This window comes from Pipistrellus kuhlii, unplaced genomic scaffold, assembly GCF_014108245.1.
Source record: "Pipistrellus kuhlii isolate mPipKuh1 unplaced genomic scaffold, mPipKuh1.p scaffold_m20_p_1, whole genome shotgun sequence".
Classification (NCBI taxonomy): Eukaryota; Metazoa; Chordata; class Mammalia; order Chiroptera; family Vespertilionidae; genus Pipistrellus; species Pipistrellus kuhlii.
In genome coordinates, this window is record NW_023425404.1 from 157,004,373 (window position 1) to 157,018,055 (window position 13,683).

General features: G+C 38.2%; 1 protein-coding gene and 1 long non-coding RNA gene across 2 annotated transcripts in view; both read right to left on the reverse strand.

The window, feature by feature from the left end:
* Positions 1 to 13,683, reverse strand: part of ALB (albumin) — a 96,998-nt gene that overhangs the window by 65,761 nt on the left and 17,554 nt on the right. The gene's annotated exons all lie outside the window — the stretch shown is intronic.
* On the reverse strand, positions 8,766 to 10,202 carry LOC123651230. The gene is made up of 2 exons (XR_006739789.1): positions 10,131 to 10,202; positions 8,766 to 8,915 (listed from the first exon to the last, which is right to left on the reverse strand). It is a non-coding gene; the product is annotated as an uncharacterized LOC123651230 (long non-coding RNA).

Below are 13,683 nucleotides of genomic sequence, written 5' to 3' on the forward strand. Positions count from 1 at the left end.
GTGTCTTGTCAATGGTAACCTTTGGTGGCAGATGGGGATGGTAAGAGAATGAGGTGAGAACAGGAATTTCCCAGCTCACCATCTGCTGCTCACCACAGAAAGGCTGTCTCTGTCTGCAGAAATTCAGCTCTGATCAAGCTGTCTTCTCCCTACAGCTACCTTCTCTGAGTTTCCCAATCTGTTCCCTCTCCTTGCTTCTTGAGGCCTAGTAGGCTTACTACGGCCTCATTTTGCTAGCCCTAGGATCGTTTGCTTTTCTAAACACTTCCCACACCTCCATAAGGAGTCCTTTCTCAAGTTGCCTACTTAGAGATGGTTTCTCATTCTTTCCAGGTCCCAGACTAGTCAAAAGCCTTAATTCACAATTATGCATAAGATCTTTCTTAAAAATTTATCTTTATTGTTAAAAGTATTACAGATGTCCCATTTTATTCCACATTGATCCCCTCCACCCCACACACAGGCCTTCACCACACTATTGTCTATTTCCATGTGTGATGCATATATGCATATAAGTTCTTTAATTAATCTCTCCCCATCCACCACTGTCTTCCCTAGTAGATTTTCCTGTCTGTCCCATGATTCTATATCTCTGGATCTCTTTTGTTCATCAGTTTATTTTTTTTTTCATTTGATTCCACATATAAGTGAGATCATGTGATACTTGACTTTCTCTGACTGGTTTATTTCACTTAGCATGATACTCTCCAGATCCTTCCATGCTGTCTCAAAGAGTAAGGGAGCCTTCATTTTTATAACATCATAGTGTCCCACATTGTAAGTGTGCCATAATTATGCATAAGATCTTGAATAAGGCACAAATTTTTCTTTGACAGAAAATGTCATCTTACACTTCATGAAGGGAACTATTACGTAGCATTCTGGTCATTCCCTAACAGATCAGAAGATGATTCAAGAAATAGTAAACACCCATGGATAAATAAATAAAAATAATTGGTATGTAAATAGACTAAAATAATTGGACTTGTAGATTCTATTTATTCCCTCACAGTCAGCACTTTACATATACTTCAGTCCTCATATTCTTGCCACATGGAGGTGGTCACAGAAGGCTTATAAAAGGAAGTGATGTCTGTGTTGACACAGAATGGAGAAGCAGGAATCATCCACAAAGATGGAAGGACAAAGAAAATCCTAGGTAGAATGCTGTCATACACAATAAAGCAGATGCAAGAGAGCCAGTTGCATTTTAGGAACCTCAGACACTTCAGTAATGAAGAAAAAGGGAAGATTGGAGGTAGATAGAGCAGGATTTTATTCCAAAGACCATGTGGAGCCACTATTTATACCTAGAAATGTCATTATTTAATCATTGTCTTGGGCATGTGTATGGAGCAGCAGTGAAAAGATGACTGTTATAAAGATTAAAATAAATAATGAAGGTAACTAATGAGTGTACTATTACATACTTTCAGACACTGGTTCTTATTTTTCTTAGGTTGTTGCTATATGATGTTTTTCCCCCCTGCTCTATGGTACTAGTCCACTTTCTGAAGCCCACATGTGCCCAGTTACTGTTCTGACTGTCAGGCAGACTTCTAGTGTTCAGACCAATCATATCTCTTGAAGTGGTGTATCCTTTGACTAATGGATTGCTCTATGTCACTCACTGGGACAAGAGTGCCACCTTGTGTTCACAATCACCAACTGTTTTTTTTTTGTTTTGTTTTTTTTCACTTGAGCTACTTTGGGATGAGGCCACTGACATTTCCCTTCAGGAGTAACTTGAAAGAGAAAATTGCTAACAAATGTTTTGCCAAATACAACAGAAAGGGAACCCAGACCCTTTTTCAGTATAAACTCAGTGCTGCTGCCTAGGTTTAGCAGATTGGTTGCTACAGGCTGGAAAATACTTACCCTACATCCTCTGAACTCTTGCTATTATTGCTTTTAACAGATGTACCAGTATTTTAAGCTTAAATTTAAAAATTATTATCTAGGACTTAAATAGGTTAAGTACAGTCCTACCCTGCAGTCTCTCATAAAGGCTCATCTTAAAAATGACTTCTGAGAAGGGAATCTGGAGGTTGTTTGAAAGTGCATTCCTTGATGTCTGCAAAGGAGGCTGTAAGCCTTTGCAGACAGACCAACTATTTAAACTACTTTAAAATAATTATTGCAGAAAGAAATTTCTTTAAATCCCTGGAGAAGGATCAGGACAAATTCTTTCTGCCTCCTCCTCCCCACACATTTCCACAGACAATTTTGCTTTACTTTCCTCATCTTCTGGCTTCCTTTTTTCTCCTATATTTGTTGAAAAAATAAGATCCTAATACCTGAAAGTCCATTGCTATTTTCTGAATCAAAGTAAAAAGTAATATACTGTTACTGCACATCTAAAAATTCCCCTGCACACACATGGTGAGCATGTGATGTAAATTACATTATGTACCCGAAAATAAAACCTATCTTTACTGAGTATTTTATATATATTACCTAACTTAATTCTCACAAAAATCTGCCAATGAAAGTTTTATTGCCCTCATTTTTAATATGGTAAACTGAATCTCAGAAAAGATTATGCCAGTTCGCATATCTATGGAGTGGAGGAATCATTCCAAATCCAATTATCTCCAACTCTAAACACCTATTCCCAAACCATTATGCTTCATTGCCTCTAACAATAAATCTCCAATTTATAAGGATACACTAGTACCAACTACCTCTTAAGTACAACCAAATATAAATTACGTGTAAATGTCAAAACTGATAAAAATTTGAAAGTAAGGTGATTATTCAAAACTTACTGAAAAGCTACAATAATTAAGACAATGGGTAGTAACATAAGGATAGACACAGAAATTAATATAATAGAATTAAGAGTCCAGAAGTAAACCTATACATCTAGGGTCAACTGATTTTAGGCAAGAGTGCAAAAACCATTCAATGGAGAAAGAAGAATAGAATCAACAAATAGTGCTGGGACAAGTGAATAATCACATTCAAAATGATGATGTTGAACCCGTACTTCACCCCATATGAAAAATTAACTCAAATGAACTAAAGACCTAAATGTAAGAGAAAAACTTTAAACTCTTACAAAGAATATGAACATAAATCTTTCTGACCTCAGATTAGAAAATGGTTTCTTAGATATTTTAAAAGTACAGCATCAAAACAAAAATATGGTTACAAAGAATATGAACATAAATAATAAATAATAATAAAATAATAAAAAGACAAATAACCCAACTTCATTTTTTTTAAACTTTTTTTTTCAGAGAGGAAGGAAGAGGAAGAGAGTTAGAAATATCAATCAGCTGCCTCCTGCACACCCCCCACTGGGGATCAAGCCCAAACCAAGATACATGCCCCTGACTGGAACCGAACCCAGTACCCTTCAGTCTGTAGGCTGACGCTCCATCCACTAAGCCAAACCAATCATGGCATAACCCAACTTTAAATGAGCAAAAGACATGGAAATACCTGGAGAGTATTATGCTAAGCAAAATGAGCCAATCAGAGAAAGACAAATATCACACAATCTCATTTATATGTAGAATCTAATGATTAGCAAAATAGATACAGGGACATGGAAGCTTAGAACAGACTAACAAATTTCAGAGGGAAGGGGGAAAGGCTGGAAGAGATGAACCAAAGAACTTATACATGCATATATTCATAACCCATGAACATAAATAATAGTGTGGTAAAGGCCTGGGGGAGTGTGGGAAAGGACTGGAGGGGTTCAGTGGGAGGAGAAGGTAATATCTGTAATTCTTTCAAAACTAAAGATAAATTAAAAATAATCCTACCTAATAAAGAGGGGATATGATAATTGAACCTCACACCATCACAAAGATGGAAGCTCCCACAGCCAATAAGGAGGGAATATGCTAATTGACTGTCACACCCCCAAAGATGGCTGCACCCATAGCCACAAGATGACAGCACCCAGTTCCCTCAGCCCCAGGGACAGCAGGCCCAAAGCTCAGGCAAGCTTTGGATGGCAGCTGCCCAGCCGCCCAGCACCACCGAGGCTCAGGTAACCAGGGCTGGCCAAGGCAGTTAGGGGCAATCAGGCTGGCAGGGGAGTGGTAGGGAGTGATCAGGCCTGCAGGCAGAAGCAGTTAGGGGCAGTCAGGAAGGGAGGCAGGCAAGCAGTTGGGAGCCAGCAGTCCTGGATTGTGAGAGGGATGTTCGACTGCCCTTGAGGGGTCGCAGATTGGAGACGGTACAGACTGGGCTGAGGGACACTCCCACACACACTGTGCATGAATTTTGTGCACCGGGACTCTAGTATAGATAATAAAAATCCCAGTCTCTTGGGGATTTATAGCACTTAGAACAACAAAAATGTTCTTATTCTATTTGTCAACCGTGGTTACTGTGTGCTCCATAGTCCCTTCTCTTCATGATCTTGGTACAAAGTAGCCCTTTTGTGGAACTTTGTCACTGTTGTGTCAGAGGGAAAAGAGAAAGAGAAGGACATAGGATGTCTCTTCTTAGAACTTCTGGCCAGAAATGGCATATAACTTCCACTTACACTCCCGTGGCCAATGCATGTAACCTGGCAACATCTGACATCACTGAGCTGGGAGGTATAACCTTCCCCCAGGAAGGACACTGTGAATCACATGGCTAAGCCTGGCATCACAGGATGGGGAATCAGCAAATATGTAAGAATAATAGTCTACCATCATGGCAAATAACAGAATCTGAATGAGACCTTAGAGATCATCTCAATCATCTCATTCAAGCCCACCTGCGGGGGAGAAGTCAGAGGTCTAGAAAGGAAAACTTATTTACTCAGAGTTATATAACTTATTAGGGTTGAATTTCTGATAAAGAGTTCCCTCTCCCTCTTCATGATAGAATTTACCTTTTTACATGAAAAACCTATAAATGAAAAAGCAATAGAGTAAAGCAACTTAACTATGAATCTGCACAAAAGAAAAGTAGATGCCAAGAGTAACTATTTCAACCAGCAAATTCAAATGTATGTTATTAATGATGAATATCATTTGTATTCAATAGAATGCTTGAAAATAAGCAAAATTATTCATAGTTATTTGGAGAAATATTAACAAACAGGTCTTGATTTGTTGTTTTGATGATAGATTTAAGAAAATTACGAAGTATTAATAATGCAGAATATATTGTGGTTCTGAGACATCAGTCTGAGCTCATATTTAGCCAGATGGATAGACAGATAGATGGATACAGAAATAATTACAGGTGTGTCTATCTACATGGCTTAGTATACATACAAATCTACATTTTTTTAGTTGTTCTGTGACCATCTAGAAGCAGTGATACCCCATTAGCAGTGAGCACACCCATGCTTAGACCTTTGTTCCTAATACCACTCTGTAGTAAACAGAACCAGAGCTCCCTGAAGAAGTGTTAGTGTCTAGGTCTGAGGGAGGGAAAATGCAAGATGATGCTGGAGATTTTTGTAGTGCCAGAAAGTTAAGATGTGTTCAAAAAACCAAGTTCAGAGACACATCAAAGAAGCCTATGTAAGAACCCTCAAAAGCCACAACCAGAATAATTTAAGTCACAAAAAATCAATAGTGTAGCATTGAATTATAACCCAAAGTTTAAAATAATACACATGAGTTCATAGTGGTATTAATAAGTTCATAAGGAAATAAAGAAATGACAAATCTTTTTTTACAAAAGAAGTCTGGATTTATGTCAGTACTGCTCTTTCCAGGAGCTTCAATCTTCCCTTGCCAGAAACCAATTCCAGCATGTCAGTGAAGCAGGAATTTTAGGGGGATATAGGCAAACAGAGATTTTTGGAATTGGGGTCCATGGGAAAAGCATGGAGCTACAGACTGGGAGAAGGTAATTTCCATAACACAAGGAAGCCAGGAACAGTCACATCTCCATAAGATAAGAGAACTAGAAGTACTCGGGATAGGTTTACATTTACAAAATAAAGAGAAGGAAGCCCTTCATTCAGAAGAAAGCCCTTCATTCAGATGGAAATGAAGCCCTTCATTCAGAAGGAAGAAGAGGGAGAACTTCACAGGTCAAAGGAGAATATTGACCAATCAAAGGAGATATCAGGCACCAGGATCTTTATAAGTCATAGGGAAAAGAATCCAGTGGAACTATTCCCCCTCCCCACATGAGAGTCTGTACTTGTTCTTCAACAAATCTCCATCTTTGCTATACCACTTTCTGTCCTTGGATTCATTCTTTGATTCCTACAGACAAAGAATCCGGGATGCAGTCCAAAAATTCGGTACTATCAACAGGGCTGAATCATCTGGGACAGCTAAAAAGCATCTCCCCCAAACCTGAATAGGATAATTGATTGCTGCCAGACAGCTCAGGGCATCTTAAATCTGAATGTTATTGCCTCCTATTGGCCAAACACCTGAACAGCTGTAGGCTATTCCCCAAACTGACAATGCTTCTGTGAATCTTACCCTTTGAAGTGTACGTCTCCACCTTGCCTTAGGACAAATTATGTTAATAAATAGCACAGGGTCCTTAGACATGGGGTAGTTTTCAGTTCCTTTAGCTGAAGCTCTTCTGACCCCCAATGCCTTTCAAAATTATTTTTCATCCTTGGACTCCTTCTTAATCATCTATGCCAGCGTTCTTCAACCACTGTTCTGCGGCACACTAGTGTGCCGCGAGATGTTGCCTGGTGTGCCGTAGGTGCAGACAAGACAAGAATTTTATAATTTTTCACTATTTTGTTTACTTAATATTTCATAATAAAGTAATTATAAAATACTTTCTTTGTGTTTATTTGATTCCTATTCAAAAGAATTACTTTATATATAGTCAATATAGGCACAGAGTTAAATTTTTTAACATTTTCTAATGGTGGTGTGCCTCGTGATTTTTTTCATGAAACAAGTGTGCCTTTGCCCAAAAAGGTTGAAAAACACTGATCTATGCATCAGCTCCTTTCTCCAGATTGCAGCACCCTTTGTAAGGCTGAGACAAGAATCCTGGCAATCCCTCACTCTTAGTGTGAGCTAGATATAGTGACTTGCTTCCAAAAACAGATATGGAAAGGGAACACACACACGTACAAACACATCAGTGTGTCTGCACTATCTGGTTGCCCAATCTTCCATACTGTGCAACAAAAGGCATACCAATGAGGGTCAGCCAGACACATGATGTACTTTCCAAGCTGCTGTCTCAGAACCAGGGAGAGCACTGGGCTCCTGGACCACTCTTAGGCTCCAGTGTTCAGGAAATTTGGGGAATTTGTCTGACCATGAATAAATTGGGGGAAGCTGGGCTCCAGGAGTCCACACTTCAGAATGCCTTTTTTCAAAAGTTTTAAGTCCCCATTTGGTGATTGAACTGCAAGACATCCAGGCAAGGGTACTCAGACCTAGTCCTGTGTGGGTCCAGTTATGTGTAAACACCTTCCTCAAAATCTTCTGTCTGCCTCTGAGTCCCTAAAAAAGCCACTCCATCTCCATTTCTCCCCTCTCATGCTCTCTTCCTTCTTTGTGAGATTGCAACAGATGGGGGAAGTATTTGACACAATCAGCATGAGGCCAAAGTGGGGTTGGGTGTGGATGGGGGAGGGTGTGGATTGTAGCATTCCAGATACAAAGGGAGCCTTTTGTCTTAAGTTGGTACCAAAACATTTTGCAAGCACCATACTTAAAACAATAAAGCATAATTATTAAGGACAAAATAAACAGGTTGTGGAATAGCATGTACCGTATGAAACCAATACTATAAAAATAAAAAATGTACAAAGTATCAAGGCTATAAATGGCTCTTAAATCTTTAAATTCATAGACAATGGTCTGATATCAGTGAATATCTCTGGAACCAGGGAAAAGACGTCCAATATCAATTATTTTTAGGGTTATAGAAGGAAGAACACATGAGGCCAAAGTGGTAAGGGATTATAAATTTATTAGTTCATCTGGATACAAGGTGGGCTGAGCCCCAAAATGGCACCAGCCCCCAAAGATGGCGAGTCAGAGACTTTTAGAGGACTCTTGGCAGGTTTTATCTGGGCAGAGAATTCTCTGTGCAGGCCCAGATTCTGGGAAAGTCCAGAGGGGAGAGATAATGGTCTTAGCAAATGGAATGTGGTCTAAGCAAGTGGAATGTCCCTTGTGAAGCGGCCTAAAGGTCAGTTCCCAGGGGAAGGATACTGATTCAATTATTTAATCAAACTTTACAAGTATAACATCTAATTTTTACAAGAAAACATTATCCTCCAACTCTTATACTTTCTCTATTCAATATACCTTAATCAAGCCTTACTGTGCTTTTGTCCAGATCTAGTTCCTTCTTCCACTAATGCTTTTACAGACTTATTAAGTTTACTACACTCTTCATGTATTCTCATCCTAGACTGTCAAATTTCTTGTAGGATCAGTGTTTTCTTCTCCATTCAATTAACTATCCTTACAATCATCTCTGTCTTCTTTGTACCTCACATTGCTTAGAGAGTTCTAGTAGTAAAGAAATGCCATGTTTCATATACCCTACCTGTACCACAATCTTTACTCTTTTTCAAAATTATAATAATGCTAAAATATTACTTTCAATGTTCATTATCCTCAACTCAGAAGAGTATTAATGTTTCTTTTACTCTATTATCCCAATGGGAATTAGAAGTCCTCCTATGAAGTGGGGGGAAAGAGAACAGCGACACTTTCACAGAACCTACAAAAGTTTCAGAATGGCAACCATTCTTTGAAATATAACAGTACAAAAACAAAAACAAAAGCAAAAACATAAATAATTAAAAGGAAATGAGGATAAAAGAAAAATAATATCCTGAACCATAATATTAGATTTTTACTTAGTTACATCACAGAGAAAGAAGGCAAAATATTTTAAAAACTTATGTTCTTTAGAGAGGCTGTTGGTTTTATAACAAATAAAAGGAGAAACAGTTGAATAAGCTTTGGGTCTTCATTTCTCTTTCCTTCTCTCGGGGTAAACTGAAAAAGAAAAGGACAAATACAATTCCATTAATAAAATGGCATTTAAATCTATCTAAATGAATGTCAAATAGCTTAGACTGTCTTTCTGCAATTTCCAGTTTTCACCAATGAAAATAATTCAAGCTTGCCCTCGCCCCATGGCAGCTGAGTTCTGCTGCTGCACTAAGGGAGCAGACACCCTACGAGGTATTGTAAAGTCCTCTCTTCATCGCTGATATCATGTTACTCCTCAGGCTTCAAAGTCAGAAGCTTCCAACATCACTCCTCAGGGTCAATTCCTAAACACCTATCTCTTACCTTCGTTAATTACAAATCAACAAGGTGTCTTCTTCAAGTCAGACCTCTAGGAGGAAAATCTTACCATTTAGGGCTGAAACAAGCCACAATCTAAAACAACCAATTTGCAGAGACAGGAAGTTCTTCCTTTTCTGAATGCACAATGTGTGGCATTTTCATGTGGCAAGAGTAAGTTAAAGTCCAGTTAGTGGAATAAGCAGCACGGTCAGTTTGGAAAATATGAATGGAATTCAAGCTAAAATTTACTAGACAGCTCGTTTTAAGAAAAAGTTTCTTAATATTTCTCCAAAATATTGCAACCAAAATGGATGAAACATGTTTAAATTTTAAAGTGGGTCTTTTTGTCCTAAGTAGAGAAATTCTATTAAAATTAAGCATGTTGACACACCGGAAACTTAGTAGCAAATTATTGACTATTAAGTAGGAGTTCACATAGCAGATTTCTCATATTCTCCGATGACATGATTTGGTATTGAACTATTATTTTGAACCTTGTGAAATCATTGCCATTTAACTTTTTTTAACCTTCAGAAATTCATATTGTCCAGCCTAATAGCTGAAGTAATCCGCTGTGAGTCATTGCTGAGTTGAATGGCTCTGTCTACTGTGTCACTAGGTCAGAACAGGACAGTGATTAACTATCAAGCTGTGGTTTCAATTTAAATCGTGGCTCCACCTCTCAGAATCTGGATGTTCCTTGGCCTATGGTCAATCTGTGCTTTGATCTGAAATATGGGAATAATAATAGAATTTAACTCAGACAACTACTGTGAAAATTAAATAAGTTAATATATAAAAAGACCTTAAAACAGTGATCGATGCTAGTCCACATGACTCTTAGCTATTTTAATATTAACTAATATAATTAGTAGGGTTTTGTTTTTGTTTTTTTTAAGAAAATCCAGAGGATATTACCTGAAATACTTGTGATTTTGTTGACTTTAGGCTAAAATTGCCTGGCATAAGCAACAAGTTTTGGACCCTGGATACAAAGAAATGAGAGAATTGGGAGAGGTAGTAGCATCATTATTAGGATAAATGAACATTTATACAACCATTGGATGATTACAAAGTAATTTTCCATGCTTCACATCCTTTAATTCCAGCTTAATACTAGAATCTCTAGAAGGAAACTTAATGGCAACCTTTGCACCCAAATAAATAAAAGCATTATTGTCCAGTCATAGGAGAAAACAGTAATTGAGTTAGACATTTAAATATAAATTCCTCCACTTGCTTATGAAATCAAGCACACAGATTCACCCAAATTGCAAACCAGTACTTTTAAATAAAATGCTTAAATAAATTAAGGTTTTGGTTTAATGATGACTCTACCAAAAGATTTCAGAACTTCTGAATATTTCAACTGTATTCATAAATGGCTCAACTTTAGAATAGAACAAATACTAAAAACGTTTAATAATATGCTTCAGTTCAGCAGGAGAAAAAAGCATTTTTTCTTAAGTTAATTTAAGTCATTTTTTTCAGACAACTATCCTATATAATAAAAACCTAATAGGCTAAGTGCCGGTTATTTAGTCAGCTGTTCACCCAATCAAAGTGTAATATGCTAATGATATGCTAAGGCCACTCAACCGCTGGATATGATTTGCATTGACCACTATGGGACAGACAGGGAACCAGTCGACCAGTCGCTATGATGTGCACAGACCACAAGGTGGCAGATGCTCCAACTGGTAGGTGAGCTTGCTGCTGGGGGTCCAGCTGATCAGGACTGAAAGAGACAGGCCGTACACGCCCTGGAGCTCTTCCACAGTCCCTCCCCAACTGGCCAACCTCCCACATCCCTCCCCAGCCCCAATCATGCACCAATGGGATCCCTTGGCCTGGCCTGCACCCTCTCAAAATCCAGGACCCCTCAGGGGATGTCAGAGAGCCAGTTTCAGCCCAACCCAACAGGCCAGGAGAGGGATCCCACTAGAGTACAATTCATGCATGGAGCCTCTAGTATGTAGAATAAGATTCCTGGGCCCCATGTGCAGAGTGTCCTTCAGATACAGAGTCCCCTGAGCCTTAGCTTGAACAGGCCACAACAAAAGACACTGTATATTAAAATGAAGATGACTCTAGCACCTCATCAGCAAAGCAGGTTTCTTTGTCATTAGCTGTGCAGCACTTCTGTATAAGAGCTGAGAATTTTTCCATAACAGTCTTCAGTTGTTCCTCAGTGGCTTTGGGCTTGTGTTTCAATAGCTCTGCAATGGCACTGCAATCAAATGAAACCAAAACAAAACAGGGAAGAGGTTACTCACATAAAGAAAATGAAGATGGTAAAGGCAGTAGTACTATTGTTTGAGATCATAATCCTTGGAGGCAGGCAACTGTGAGCCTGAGGCACAGGCTTACCACTATAAAATTCAATATTCTCATTTCCATCAGGAAGAGAATAAAATCTACCTTCGTGAAGTTGGTGGAAGTCTCAAATAAAATCATCAATGAAAATTGCTCAATATCTATAGTATCAGTAAATCAATAAACTCTTCTCAAATAAATGTCTGGAAATCATTAAGCCATTGCATTTAAGTAGTATTCAGTTTATAGCGATGTGAGAACTAAAAATTATTCTTAGCAGCTTAATTACCTTAGACTATATTTATTTAAAGTTTTGAATCCAAGATTCTATATTTTTGGTCTTTAGTTGGTCTATTCAAAATGAATATGCAGGGGATAGGGGAAATAAGACTATCCAAACTCATGGGAGCCAGAGGTTCTCTTTTATTGATGTCTGCACAGATAATAGTGCTAGAGTGTGCTATGAGCACAGTAAGTTTTGCAATATTCCTCTTAAGTCTATGGCCACATGACAGCAACTTTATATGCAATATCTAACCACTTGTGACAGTGACAGTCACATCTCAGAATTCACACTTCTACACGTATTTCATCCAAATGTCATTCTCAAAAGTTATATCACATAGGTTTGCCAAATCATAATACAAACTTAAACTCATTTATGCCTAGAAATAAATTTTTCTAAGAGTTTGCCTAACTTTTTCTTACCTCACAAATGAATCAGTTAATTGTTCAGCTTTTTCTATTGTACCTGTCTTAAGATATTATTCTATTACTAGAGGCCTGGTGCAAGAAATTCAATCAGGGGGGATGGTCCCTCAGCCCAGTCTACACCCTCTCCAATCCGGGACTCCTCAGGGGATTTCTGACTGCCGGTTTAGGCCTGATCCAGAAGGACATCCCTCTCACAATCCGGGGCCACTAGCTCCTAACCACTCACCTGCCTGCCTGATCACCCCTAACTGGTCTACCTTCCTGCCTGATCTCCCCTAACTGCTTCTGCCTTGGCCACCACCCCCATGACTTTGTCCAGAAGGATGCCCAGAAGATGTCCAGTCTATCTGGTCTAATTATCATATTACTCTTTTATTATTATAGTATAGATAGCCTTTATCCTCAAGATTATTCTGAATAATTTTAGGCAAATTTATAGTACAGGTTTATTTGTTATTGTTTGCTTGTTTTGCTAAGAAAACAAAAGCTATTCTTTTTTTATTACATGTTTATCACCTTAACAAGGAAAATACTTAAATACTATTTTCTAAGGAATTTAATCACTACTTCAGAAAAAGTTATCATTCCATTGACAGCTCTCCCTATCAAGGTTACAAACATATTCAGTAATGAGACGCCACTCACATTTGTTTCAAAACTTGTTGCTCAAACTTGGTACGTGTACATACAAATGCATGGAGGCTTAATGTTCCAGCATTGAATTGTTTTGGAATGTAGGTTTCATCATCTTTCAGAGCAGAAAAGCATGGCCGTCTGTCCAAGAATGACTCTGAGCAGCATATGGTCACTCTGGTATTCACAGGTGTCCGCTCATATGCCGTGCAAAACACATTCAGGGCAATGGACAGCTAAAGAACAGGATGTCCAGCAGAAATTTAAAAGAAGCATAATGAAAGTTTTCTTGAACTCCTACTTTCCCATGAACCAAAAAGAGTCTTGTGTTTTAACTAGAAACTCTGAACACAAGATAGACTTGAGGGAATGATTTGCTTACTACAAGTCTTACGGGATGTTTAAAAGTTTTTTCTATTACAGATATATCTATATTTGCATAATAATCCATTCAATAAAGTAATTTGAGGTGATTCCTAAGGTATGTGTTGGAATGGGGTGAAAGCAGTCTTCCAAAAAGTACAAAAATTTTAATGCCAGATTAAAACGTTAAAAATTCATGGAATTTTTTCAGAACAATTTATCAACTTCAGGATCTTGTCTCAATCTTCATTCTGATGGTCAGGATAATGTAGGCAACCAAGTTCTACACACACACACATACACATACACACACACACACACATGCACACGTTAGTTCACTCTTGCTTCTGAAAGTAATCTTTCTAAATATCTCAAGACCAAAGTTCATCATTATTGACTTATTATATTTCAGCTTAACAATAACCCACAACCTGCAGACCAACTC